Below are 13155 nucleotides of genomic sequence, written 5' to 3'. Positions count from 1 at the left end.
TCTATATATATTTATATATATATTTATATATATGTATATATATATGTATATATATATTTATATATATATATATCTATATATATATATATATATGTATATGTATATATTTATATATATCTATATACATATATAGAGAGAGATAAAATTAAAAGGAACAAACCGTATTATGTGTTCATCAACGTTTCGTCTTTATTTCGAGACTTCCTCTGGATGAATGAGATTAAGAAAAAAAAGTACCAGTACAAAATATTTGAAAATGTTTCAGGTGCACAGTGTGACGCAGTTCTATTTCAGAGAAACGGAAAAAAGACGTTGGAAATTCACAAGGGAGGGGGGCTGGCGTTGTAAAAGAGAAGGACATTTTAGTGACGTCATATAGTCGTTAATGTAATTTTAAAACTATGAACGCAAGTTAATATTCTTATTGGGAAAAAGATATATCTGTTGAAATTCAAATATAAGTTTGTAACAGAAATGAAATGAGTGTTTTTTATGTAATTTATTCATTGAGATTATGTGTTAATTATTACAGGGGGTGTTTGAATGGTGTGAGAAAGTTAACCTGTGTCTACAGTTAAATAATGTTCTTTTAATAAAAGTTTACTTATTAATGGCGCTATGTTATAGAAACCTCCACGTGGTTTAATAGTGCTTAAAATTGCGATAAGCGCAGATTCAAGAAGTCTCCGGCGTTGTTTATTTGAAATAAATTTAACTATTTTTGCTTGTTTAAAGTCAAAGGTGTGTTATCTTGCAATGAATGAGAGAATAATGCACTTAGAGAATTGCTATTTTTTATATCTCTTTTGTGTTCATTGGGCCTTTTTTCCAATTTACGCTGAGTTTCACCAACGTATTTATGATGGCAATTATGGCAAGGAATAGTGTATATACCTCCATCGGAAACTGGTTTGTTATAGAGATGTTTCGTAGTTTTTAATATATGTTTTATGGTTAGTGATGTGGTTTGTACGATAGGAATTTTTAGTTTGTTTAGTGTGTTATAGATTATTGAATTATTGGTGTGTGTATGTAAAAGAAAATGTCTGTTTATGAGAGAAAGGTCTGGTGTGTATGATTTTTTATTATTATTTATTCTGGAAAATATTTGTGTGGCTTTTCTCTTAGCATTCAATATGAAATATGTCGGATATTGCAAGGTTTTCAAAATGTTTGTGAGGTATTTGAATTCTTCGTCCAGATATTCAGGACTGCAAATTCTGAAACCAATTATCATCCCTGTTTTTATTTTATTATTATGGTGTGAATAGAAATGTATGTAATCGTTTTTGTGTGTGGTTTTGCGGTGAACTTTGAAGGATAGTTTATTATTGGATTTTATTATAAGTATGTCAAGAAAAGGTAATGAGTTATTGTTTTCTGTTTCACAGGTAAACTTTATGGAAGGTTCGACTGAGTTTAATTTGTCTCTAATGATATTTATGCGCGTATTTTCAGGTCGTCAATGTATCTGAAATATTCTATGTTTGGAGGTAATCTGAATTTGAAAGGACCAGATTCTAGGAATTCTAAGGAAAGGCAAGCTAATACTCCACTAAGAGGAAGAACAAACTTTTGTTTATAGAAATTGTTATTGAAGTGAAAATAAGTCATGTTAGTTATAAGTCTAATGATTTTTATAAGAGTGTCGGGAGGAAAAGGTAAGCTAATGTTAGATTTTTTTAAATGTTTAAGGAGTAAATTCAAGCATTTTTTAATGGGGACATTAGTATATAATGATGTTATATCTAAGCTGTGTATAGTTTTGTTTTGTACGTTAATGTTTTTTTATTTTGTTCAGTAAATCACCGGAGTTCTTTATGTGGGAGGTGCTGATAGTGACAAGTAGTGGAGGCAAAACGTTGGATATGGCACGTGCAATTTTGTGTGTGGCACTACCGATGCCGGATATTATAGGGCGGATGGGGATGTCTGGTTTGTGAGTTTTGGGGAGGCCATATAGTGATGGAAAATTGGGGTGTTATTCAATGTATGACATCCAAGTTTTATTGTTTTTTATAAGTTTTTTATAAGATTGGTTGAAAATCTCAACACTTCGATTTACTGTCTTTAAATCAGTTTTGGTGTAAGTGTTGTTATCTGCCAACATTGTGGAAACTTTTTCCAGGTATTCATCTTTTTCCATTAATTATATTTGAATTTCAACAGATATATCTTTTTCCCAACAAGAATATTAACTTGCATTCATAGTTTTAAAATTACATTAACGACTATATGACGTCACTAAAATTTCCTTCTCTTTAACAGCGCTTTTTGAATTTCCAACGTCTTTTTTTCGCGTTTCTCTGAAATAGAACTGCGTCACACTGTGCACCTGAAACATTTTAAAATATTTTGTACTGGTATTTTTTGTTTCTTAATCTCATTCATCCAGAGGAAGTCTCGAAATAAAGACGAAACGTTGATGAACACATAATACGGTTTGTTCCTTTTTATTTTCTCTATTTTGTCGGAATACTATTTCCATCATTTTCATCATATATATATATATATATATATATATATATATATATATATGTATATATATATGTGTATATATATGTATATATATATTTATATATTACTATATATATGTATATATATATATTTATATATATCTATATATATAAGTATATATATATATTTATATATATCTATATATATATATCTTTATATATATATTATATCTCTCTCTATATATATGTATATATATATATATATATATATATATATATATATATATATATATATATTCTTCAGAATAAAATTATCGGACATTACGGATTTAGAAATAAAATTAATCCTATTAGCAAGACGTTCTTAATAAAATTTGATTGTAAATATTGGACAAGGAATTATACTCCTAATGACTTCGATATAATAATAGGCTCATAGAATTCTACATAAGTTACCGACCTAGTGGGGATTTTTCTATTAAAAGAGATTAATATAGAATCCAAGAATCTGCAAGCAGGGCTCTACAGAGATGACGCATTATTCGACATAAGACAATACAATAACACTATTAGAAACACGAATTTTTCAAAAAATTTGGATTAACACTTGAAGTTGACCCAAATAAAAAAGCATCAAATTTATTGAGCATTTCTTTGAATTTATGTTCTGAATTTTACACCCCGTACCAAATTTAAACCTATTTTATGTTTTCTTACAAGGAAGTCACCACTTATCAAGGCCCGGACGCAAATCAGAGATAAGGGTTATTGCGTGCACAGTAATCAATGGGATAATATCGTAGTAATCGCTAGTAATGGAGATCTGATAAAATGTCTTACTTAAGGGGGCGGTTCATCAGGAACTTTTTTATCTTGGACTTGAAGACATCCAAGTTGTAGTCAGGTGGGAAACAGGCAAACAGAAGAGAGTTCCACAGACATGCACTTCTGAGAAAGAAGCTTTGTTCATGGAATCTATGTTTTGATTTAGGCGCAGATAAAGAGTGGGAAAAATTACTGACACTGGTTTCGGCTAGACGGGTGTTTTTCGTGAAAGATTGGCGAGGGGGGGCAAAAATTGGAGCTCAGACGAGCACTTGCCATGGAAATAACGATAAAACCACAACAGGCTCGCAACGTCCCTTCTGTGGGAGAGATGTTGCAGGCTACGAACTCTATTTTGTACTATGTCAAGGCGGGATAGGCTGTTTTTAGCAGCACCTGCCCAGATATGGCAGTAGTACTCCATCCTTGGATGTACTTTGATTTTATATAGATAGAGAATTGCATCAGCAGTGAGATATCTACTGGAGCGGTAGAAGGATCCCACCATTCTTCCAGCGACCTTGGCAACAGACTTGATGTACGTGTTCCATTTCAGATCAGGAGTAAAGGTCAATCCCAGAAGCTGTCAAAACATAACCTCCCCAAGACGAGAGACATCCATTTCAATTGATATCAGATGGTGATCAGGTCTTTGATGATGTAAAGATAGAAGCTTGGTTTTTGATGCATTAAAGGTAACCAGCCACCTCTTCTCCCATTGTACCACGCGATCAAGATCAGAGGAGAGATAATCAGAGAGAACTTTGTTATTTACGACCTTTGATGTGTTGCCATAGATGGTCGTCTAATCAGCATAGATGTCAATGAATGATTTAAGTATGTGTTTTGCGAGATCATTGATGTAGATCAGGAAGAGAGTTGGGCCCAGAATGGACTCTTGAGGGACATCAGCATTAATACTGTGGGCTTCTGATTTCTGCCCATTAACCACTACTCTTATAAGCCCATCAGAGAGAAATGATTTAATAATTGAGAAAACATTTCCAGTTATACTGTAGCTGGAAATCTTGTGAAGTAGGCTATTATGCTATACCTTATCAAAAACTTTCGATGTGTCAAGAGCAATTGCCCTAGAAAGGAAGCCTTTGTCGAGAGATTTACTAATCGTATGTACATAAACAATCTAATCATCCTAAGTCAATAATTAAGTCAATAGTTCCTTCTATCTCCAAAATAATTTAAAATATCTCAGCTGACAAAAAAGCCTTTTACCAAGTATCGACATTTTACAATACTGCTTTAAGGAGCTCAGGATATAAAGAACAAATAGAATCTAACAAAAAACCGTTTAGTGAAACCGTTAAATTCAGTAATTACAGATAATATGACAATAAAAACTAATAACAACAAAATAAGCAAAATGTTCCTAACAATATTAATCTCATCACAAAGGATACACCCCCTATACAATTCGAAACCAAAAACAATTTAATAAAAATAGAAAGGTAAGGAGTAAAAAGGCAATTTGGTTCAATCCTCCATTCAGATCTAATGTAAAAACTAACATACCCCACGAATTCTTTACCATAGTGGAAAAGTCCTTTAAATGCCCGCATAAGTATAGTACAATATTTAACAAAAACTCTATAAAAATATCATACTCTACAATGCCTAATCTTACACAGACAATAATTTCGACAAATAACATGTAAATTAAGCAAACTTAGAATATTCCCCTTGATTTAATACCTAGCAACAATTGTAACAGCCCAAATAAAAATGAATGTCCTCTTAATAATGTGGTATATGCTTGCACAGTTACGTAATTGTCGAAACATGCAAACAACCAATCAAATAGAGAAAATAATGAATATAATCGAAACATTCCGGGCACAAGTACATATAAGGACGCCTATGGCCAGGGTTCTAGTAACAACAACAACAACAACAGCAGCAACCAGAATAGAAAATCTAATAACGAGGACAAGAAAATTCCCTATTCTATTAAATGGAGTATACTTGAAGAAACTAGATCATACACCACAGGGGACAATTTTTTAATTTTTGTATATCCGAAGCAGTTAACATTATCACCTTCTCTAATCTTATAATAAATGCCAAAAACGAGCTAGTGTCTAAATGTAAACACAAGAAAAATATTAAATACACCCAACTTTAAAAAAATGACATAGATTTTCTGTAAATGTGTAAAAACATAACACTAAATACATATAACGTTTTAACTAAAAACTAAATTATAAGTCATGCCGATTTTTTCTTTAAATAGCTCAAGAGCACTTCATTTACTAATACATTCTTATTTCCATATTATATAAACACTCACCATACATGCATTTATATACTATATGTAAAATCCCAGCACATGATTTACACTTCTAGGATTTTGTTCGAATATTATTTCAAATTTGTTTTTAGCATCTCTTACTTAAGGAGTTTATAAATCTTCTCTCTTTTTATTATCCACATGTAATCGGAAGGTACTTTCCCAATTCACATATATGAATATGTACACATAACACTTAAAAATGTTTTTATAGGCGTAGTTCCGTTGCCTTAAACTCTTAGTTTTACTTAACAATTATAGTAGTTACTTTGATTATTATTATTAGTAGTATTTGTATTATTATAATTATTGTTATTACCATAATGATTATCCCTTGATTTTTATATGTATATAGCTTTTTTCAGTTATTTATGATTAATATTATATTTTTTCAGTTAAGTACTATTATTAAGATTATGATATTTTTACAGTTAAGTATTACTATTAATATTATAATATTTATAAAACGTTTTATTAATAAGCTTTGTTTTGCAAATTACTTCCACAGATTATTATAGTTCTACATTTTCGGTTTAATATCGTCAAAGGATATTTTCAATACATATAAAATTAGCAAGAATTTTATTGTATATATTAGATAGGACAATTTTGAGTAAACTTGATTTAAATTTATTTAAGCAGGAAATTTCTACTTGACATGGCGTGATTCTTGCTTTTGCATTATTATTTTCTTTGTCTCTTTCTTTCCTGCATATGTCTAGCCGCTCTGATCTATTTTCGTGATCTGACCCATTTTTGCGACCTGTCATTTTATCTTATAAACGTTTATTGATTTCGTTTTCTTAGTTCCTCTGACTCTATTTCTTTTCTCCCCCCTCTAATATTTTTTCATTATTATTCTCTCATTTCTATCTCTCCCTATTCTATTTCCTTCCCCTCCCCTTTATTTTATATGCTCTTCTATCCGCTAATTTATTACGCATAAGCATTTTCTTTTCTTTTCTTTCTTTTACTTCTATTTTTATTTTATTTATCTATTTATCCTTTTTATTTTTCATTTTATTTTTATTGTTAATTTTTAATTTTTAATTTTCCATATCAGTTCTGTTTCTCTTAATTTGTGTAGCCTGTCTACTGTAATCGGTTTTATTTTATTTTATTAACAATTTGAAGTTATATTATAGTGGTATTTGAAGCTCATGCTCTATAATTATAAACATATTAAATATATTAAATTATATGTTTATTAATAAACAGATACATAGGGCCTATATAATAATTTTTTTTACCGTATTCATTATATAAAAAAAAGAAAATTTCTCCAGGAAAATACCTACTTCACATTACCTTGTGATGTGGTAGCAGTATCAGAATTTTTGTAGGAATTTTTGACACCCCTAACACGAAACTGCGAATACAATATAAAAATCTCGTAATTTCTCTGTTAAAAGTGGGTTATTTATTTTCTTTATGGATTATACTTCCAAAATAAACTATTACAGTTGTTTTAAAAGTAATAAAAATATTTTTATTTTTTTTAAAACAGTAATGAATTTTCCGAACTCAATATTTTTCAATTTTTAAACTCAATATTTTTAAATTTTTAAATTTTAAAAATCTATCAAAATTTTTCTATTGATTCTATTTTTACGATATTTTCAGGGTCAATGTGAAATTTTATGTTCTTTCCAATAAACCGAATATAATATTTTAGACAAACGTTTTTTTTAAATTCACGCCCCCCATTTTCACGCCCCCCCCATTTTCACGCCCCCCCCATTTTGAAATGTCTATTAAAAAGTAAATAATTAATTTATGTTTAATAGGTTTATATATCACAAATTGAAGAGAAAAGGTCAATAAATAATATATTCAAATTTAAAACAAAAAAAAAATCAGTTTTTTAGAAATTTACCTGTAAAGTCCGAAGTTTAAAACCTTATTTTATAAGAACACATTTTTTCTTTTTGTCTTTTTTTTTTTTTAATGAAACCTTGGTCCTTGCTCCTTTAATTGAAAAAAAAATTAGGGCTTGAATTACATTTTTCGAGGAGTTATAAGCTTAGAAAGATAGGGGGTCGAATAATTTACGCCTCTCATTTTGAAATGTCTATTAAAAAGTAAATAATTAATTTATGTTTAATAGGTTTATATATCACAAATTGAAGAGAAAAGGTCAATAAATAATATATTCAAATTTAAAACAAAAAAAAAATCAGTTTTTTAGAAATTTACCTGTAAAGTCCGAAGTTTAAAACCTTTTAAAAAAAAAAAAACACATTGTTTTGTTTTTTTTTTTTTTTAAATAAAACCTTGGTCCTTACTCCTTTAATTGAAAAAAAAAATAGGGCTTGAATTACATTTTTCGAGGAGTTATAAGCTTGGAAAGATGGGGTGGAATTATTCACTATTTTCACGAAATTTCTGACACTGCTAGTGATGTGGATTACTCAAAATACGGAATGGATCAGTTTACCTCGCTGCTATCAAAACATTCACTTCGAATTTTACTATGGCATTTGGATGTGAATTTTAAATAATTTTCATTAACTTCCTTTATTCTATGATACTTAAATACTTAAAAACCTTTTAATTGTGATTTTCCATGTCTCACTGACTTCAGCAAATAAGATGTGAACTATTATAATTATTTGCTAATATTTTCTCCTCTGCAGAGATGGTAGATATCGAAATCCTATAGGATAAGGAGCTATAATATTCCAAACGTATTCTTTGTCTTACATAGAAAAATAAAAATCTTTGATTTGAAATATAACCTTTTTCACGTCATATTTTTTTTTAATTTATTGAATGAATAAAATTTGGTATATATATATATATATATATATATATATATATAGATATAGATATATAACATATATATATGTTTGGTGTATATATATATATAATATATATATATATAAATATATATATACACATGTAACATATATATATAACATATATATATATATATATAAGTAACTTGGCAAGACCAAAAGGGAGACAACTAAAAACTGAGGCTGGACTAAAAAGCTGGGCATATTTAATTGGTTTGAAAAATTAGGGTTTTTTTTACCAATTTTTATGAAATTTTAACCCTAGAATAGTATTATAATCTTCAAAAAACTTGCACATTTTCATGTAGTTTCGTTCCATAGAATTAAATATATAACTATTTCAATATTCAATTTGCATATATTCCGCCGTTTTTGGCAATTTTTCGGGTTCCAAATCTCAGTGACTATTGATCAGAATTTAAAAACGAATGCCCTTTTGAAAGGTAATGACATAAATTATGTAGTGAGCTAAATGACATTCGCGCTTAAGGTGCCATATTAAGGGATCATCCATCTTCTAGAGCCTATTTTTGACACTTTTTACAACCATAAAATGTTTCAATAAGTCATTTGTTTTTCTAATTTTGCATATGAATTACAAAATATATGATATTTTCCCGAAACCTCTGGCCTTTATGGAGGAGAGACTAAAACTTGCTGCTATGGTTTCAAATTGTCTGAAACAACAAGGTAAGACTTGATTCCAAATATTTATCATATGTTATATCTCTGCTTTTCTAGAAATAGGGTACGTTTATTAATATCTCCAGTTTATTTGCTATTTTCACGTTTATATAAAGAAACTGAAATATTGGAAGCTAGTAAAGTCAAAACATCTTCATATAGCTGCATGGTTGGATATTGTTTTGTTTTGTTTTTTTGTATTTCCCAAAACACTTCAACGAATTTCGATTTCTTTTAAACAAAAATATTTTAATGCAATTCTATTTGTGACGATTTTATTTTTTGCTCATTTAATCTTCTGTGACGTATTTTTCGAATTATACTTTTAATGTCTTCCTTGATTTGCTGTATGCAATTAATTTTAAAAGTCTTTGGTTGTTTTTATATAATAATGATATGAATAAAATTATAATAAAAGTAGACATAATTGATTTTGAATGGATTATGTACGGCGTGTTTTTGTTCATTTGAGTTTCGTCAGCTTTTCTGATTAAAATGTTAGTTGATAAATTCCAAAGTGTAAAACTATTCATCCAATTCAAAGTAAATAGATTTGAAGATTTTTAATACTTTCATTCAAATTTACTACTACATATAATACCTCAACAAAATTAATTTATTGCCAGTCACCGTACGGGCCGATTTTAGTGTTTTCTGCTAAGTTGGTTTGTTTCAGTCCCTTTCATGTATGCAAATGTCTAATTGAAAGTTCATACACAGTATCCAACTGTAATTTCATGGCTTTGTCAAATATTTTGACAATTGTGTTAATTTTTGTCAGACTTTTCGCTTGATCTTGACTCTCTTGCGCTGTCGGACTCTACATTTCGAGATTTTGTGCTCAAACTTTCCATAAGTATGACAAGTTTTATTTCGAAACGGACAGAATTTTTCCAATACAACTTCGTCGCACAACTAACCTGGTATTGGGGGTATTTTTTCTTATTTCTGAATAGTCTGCTTTTTATGACTGTTGGTAGATATTTGCTATTTTCTCTATATAATAAGTAATTATTTGCTTTATAGTAGAACTGTGGCTAGACTTGTTTGTATATCTTTTTTATAGGCGGCATTTTTAAGTGTGCGATTTACTTTTCTGATATATGCTATGCCCGAACCTTCTCATGCTTATAATTCATCGGCAATCCTCTGCTTCTGTGGAGTGAGATGTTCGATTTCGAGTTTTGCTAATACTCTTCATTCGTCAAGATGTTCTAGGTATCCTCTTTGTGAATTCGAATCTTTCGTTGCCAAGCTGTTGTGACTCGGAAAGGTAACAAAGAGCAAACGAATATGGGTTTAAAATGTAAGAAACATTAAAACAAAACCATAATATACAAATATCAACTGTCATAGCATAACCGCCAAGATTGGGTGTCACGAAGTCCACAGACCAATATTTACCGCTCTCTCACCGCCAGGGGATGTGTCACAAGGTTGGGAGGTGGAAAAATAGGCCTCCGCTCCAAAGGGAGGATCACTCTCGCAATGCAAAAATAAGTCCAAGTTGGCATTCTTCGTAAAGGGCGCCTCAGACAGCAAGCGATAAACTTGCTCTCATCGAAAGTCGGAAGACAAGGCCTGGGAGGGTGGACATCCTAGGGTCACACTGAACATTTTGCATCAATCTGACAGCAAAGAACGCCATCGAAATGCCCCGATTTCTGTCTGACTGATTGTCGAAGTTACAACCTTGACTTACGGCTACTACAAAAGTACACTCAACACACCGAGTGTTGTATCTGTCAGTCTATTTCTACAGTTCGGAAGAGTTCATCTTTGTACATAGGATAGTCGCCACAACAAGAAAGCTAATGCAACACAAGATTATTTTTAAATAAAAGTATTCATTTTTTTTTTGTTTATACTCAATTTTCTGGTGATCCATGCGTTCAATAAATAGATTTTCCCTATTTAAACGCTGTTTTAATTTGTATAGAATCTATCATTTTAAAACGTTTGTGCAACACAGAATTTAAAACAAATAAATATTTATTTATGCATGATCAAATTCAGGACCTATCAGATTGGCGACTCTCTTTTGAACATTGTTTAGGAGCGAGAGACTAATAGCAGATGCACCAGCCCAAATATGACAACAATGCTCAATACATGTGCGAATGGTGGCCTTATATAGGTACAGGATACTTTCAGGCGTTAGTAGCTTTCTAGCACGGTAGAGAGAACCTACTTTCCTCACAGCGGTCCTGTCAATGCTCTCGATGTAATTGTTCCAACTCATGTTTCCTGCGAACGTTAGGCCGAGGAGTTTAAAAGATCTACATTCAGATAAAGAGTCTTTGGTCATTGCTATTAGTGGTAGAGAAGGTTTCTTGTAATTATTGAAGGAAACAGCATTGAATGTGGTCATCCATGTTCGTCCCCATTCCACTACAGATTTGAGGTCATCCTCTAGTGTTTTTACCATTTCCTTTGATATGTGTTCATTTGTTATCCTGTCGTGTCTGTTATAGAGCATGGTGTCATCAGTATATATACCAATCTAAGAGACACTTTTGTCAGGGAGGTCATTTATGAATATTAAAAATAATAAAGGTCCAAGAATAAACCCCTGTTGGACTCCCACATTTATATCATATTGTTTAGATGTACAAGCGTCGAGGACAACCTGCATTTTTCTCTTATCTACAAAGGATTTAATTTTGCCAAAGTATTCGTCCAGTGATACCGTATGATCTGCTTCTTCTGAGAAACCTTCATACCATATCCTGTTAAAAGCCTTAGATATATCTAGAGGTACCGCTCTACCCTCCGCTGCTTTGTCCAGTGAATAGTATATACGTTCAGAGATTACAGTTAGGATGTCTGCTGTGGAACGGGCTTGCCTAAATCCATATTGTTGCTCGGTCAGAAGTTTAGCATTTGTAAGGTGATGGACTAGAGCTTGGTTAATTATGTCGAAATGTGGGAGGAGGCTAATGGGGCGATAATTTAATGGGTCAGTTCTTTCGCCAGAATTTTTTTAAACTAGTACCACAGAAGCAGTTTTCCGGGAAGTTTCGTGGAGCTTCGTCGGCGTCTATCTACTTAACTGACCGTCGCCAGTTGTCGTAAAGAACCCACTATCCATCGCAAGTAACAACCCGGTTGAGAAACGGATCGTTGCATAAAAGAAGGAAAGATGACATTTCATAACAGCGTTTCTTTTGTGAGTCAAGTTTTATTTTTGTCTTGCCAATTACTCTCAAGTGGTTAAAAATCGTCGTATACGTTACGTCGAGTTCAGAAGTAATTTGTTGAACAGTTGTGTATGGATTGACTTTGACTAAGACTCTTAATTGATCGTTGTCAACATCTGATGGCCGACCACTCGCTCATAATCTTCAAGGCACTGATGGCCTCCACGAAATTAAAAAAACATTGTGATGTGTGTTCGGTAGTGGTTCTTGGCTCAAATTTATTGTTGATGTCGCGAGCTGTTTCGGTAGTTTGTCGGCTTATCTTGAATTGAAATACGAAAAGTGTGCGAATTTGCTTTTGTTCCATCTTTTATTCAACGTTTTGAAAAAATACATAATTGTTTAAAACGATTATTATTTAAAGGGTTAAATAGAGTGAAAAACGCTCATTAAGCTGATATATAAAATATAGGCATTATAACGAAAGTTTATTTGCAAATACTTCATTAGAAATCAAAATGATAAATTCTGCAAGAACTTTCATCTTATCCAAAATACAATAAAGCATGGTAATTTCATTGTTGTGATTACAGGTGGATGTTACACAAGGTTGCATATAATAACGTAACTGCATCTCTTTAAATGTATGTACCATATAGGACACATATTACATACGCATACCGACCCTTTAAATGTAAGTCTTCGTTTGAATCATAATATAGTGTATATACAGATTGCAATACATGTATAATCTCAATGCGTGGGTAGGAGTACGCGAGTATAGGGGGTGCGTAACATTCTATAAAATGACATATGTATAATTGATATAAACAACTGTTCACAGAACATTGATTCACAGTTGAATAATTCATAAACGTTCGGTAAACAGGCTCCTAACATGCGATCGCTGACAGCATTAATTTCATGCACGTGAGGCGCACAAGGGA

This window comes from Euprymna scolopes, chromosome 11 (genome assembly GCF_053919585.1).
Source record: "Euprymna scolopes isolate OS-2025 chromosome 11, ASM5391958v1, whole genome shotgun sequence".
Classification (NCBI taxonomy): Eukaryota; Metazoa; Mollusca; class Cephalopoda; order Sepiida; family Sepiolidae; genus Euprymna; species Euprymna scolopes.
Note: the sequence above shows the minus strand (reverse complement) of the source record.